The sequence below is a fragment of the Schistocerca serialis genome, chromosome 8 (assembly GCF_023864345.2).
Source record: "Schistocerca serialis cubense isolate TAMUIC-IGC-003099 chromosome 8, iqSchSeri2.2, whole genome shotgun sequence".
Taxonomy (NCBI): Eukaryota; Metazoa; Arthropoda; class Insecta; order Orthoptera; family Acrididae; genus Schistocerca; species Schistocerca serialis.
In genome coordinates, this window is record NC_064645.1 from 101277523 (window position 1) to 101278972 (window position 1450).

Below are 1450 nucleotides of genomic sequence, written 5' to 3' on the forward strand. Positions count from 1 at the left end.
GCCCGAGGTAGGATTCGAACCTGCGACCGTATCAGCCGCGTGGTTCCGGACTGAAGCACCTAGAACCGCTCGGCCACCGCGGCCTGCCAAACTGTTGTAACTGACACCATAGTCCCACCGAAACTGGCTGTGTATCACATGGGACACTGAGACAGAGCCGGCCAGCAATCCCTGACGCAGCAATTGAGCACTTCGGCAGTCTTACGTCTGCTCGGCTGTCTTACATCTGCAAGTCTCGTTGATTTACCCAGAATACGAATGTAAGGCTGCCGAACTTATTAAGTAGCATCGTCAGACATTGCTGGCCGACTGTGCCTCGCGTCCTATGGCATACACAGCCAGCTTCAGTGAAATGATTGTACCGCCCAATAGCAGTGTGTCTTTGAGGAGTTGGGCGGGAATAAAACTTGAAGATATACTGCATCCCTCGCTGTATTAAACATTTCTGTAAGCTACTTAGCCAACGGACTCACCGTAGTGGTAACACCGGTTCCCGTCAGATCACCGAAGTTAAGCGCTGTCGGGCTGGGCTAGCACTTGGATGGGTGACCATCCGGTCTACCGAGCGCTGTTGGCAAGCGGGGTGCATTCAGCTCTTGTGAGGCGAACTGAGGAGATACTTGACTGAGAAGTAGCGGCTCCGGTCTCGGAAATTGACAAACGGCCTGGAGAGCGGTATTGTGACCACATGCCCCTCCATATCAGCATTCAGTGACGCGTCGACGCGTGTGGGCTGAGGATGACACGGCGGCCGGTCGGTACCGTTGGGCGTTCACAGCTTGTTCGGCAGGAGATTTTTTTTTTAGTAAGCTACTTTCCCTTTTCACAATTAAATGTTGCTTTTGTACATCTATTTTACGAACACCCTGCATATTGAGAAAGTACATACTAATAAGATATTCTCTCGCAGTGAGAAATTCTGAAGCTGCCATTAAGTCGTGGAAGGAGTGGATTATCATCAGACATTACCGTCACCGTAACATTTGATCCTAGTGTATCACTTTTACTAAAAATCCCAGTATGGTGGTGACTATTAGGAGAAGCCTCTACTGTTCAGTTCTGTTCATGACACACATGGTCGCCAACGGAAATGGTTACCTCCGCATATTTATATTGGCGCTAGGTGGGGAGGGCAAATCATCTAAAAAAGTCTTCACCCTCTCCATAGAGACGTTATTTGTGTAGGTAAGTGCAGCTTCCCTGCATGGTGGACCTTATAAAACCGCTGGAGGCATTGCGCCACCTCTTGTTCACTTGTCTCATCCCACCGCACGATTCTTTTCTCCGTCGTTTAGCGCAGGTCATTCGTTCTCTGCCAACGTTACTTTCGTTGCAGCAGTCTGCCACCGTACTGGATATGAGCATTCTCTGAGCTTTGTTACGTTGGAGTCAGATTTGCGGAGTCAGAACTGCCTTTGTTTACGTCAAATCGCGACAACACGGTGTCTAT

At 49.6% G+C, this 1450-nt stretch overlaps 1 pseudogene; it reads left to right on the plus strand.

The window, feature by feature from the left end:
* Positions 1 to 459: 459 nt before the first annotated feature.
* Positions 460 to 577, plus strand: LOC126417231 (5S ribosomal RNA; annotated as a pseudogene).
* Positions 578 to 1450: the final 873 nt, after the last annotated feature.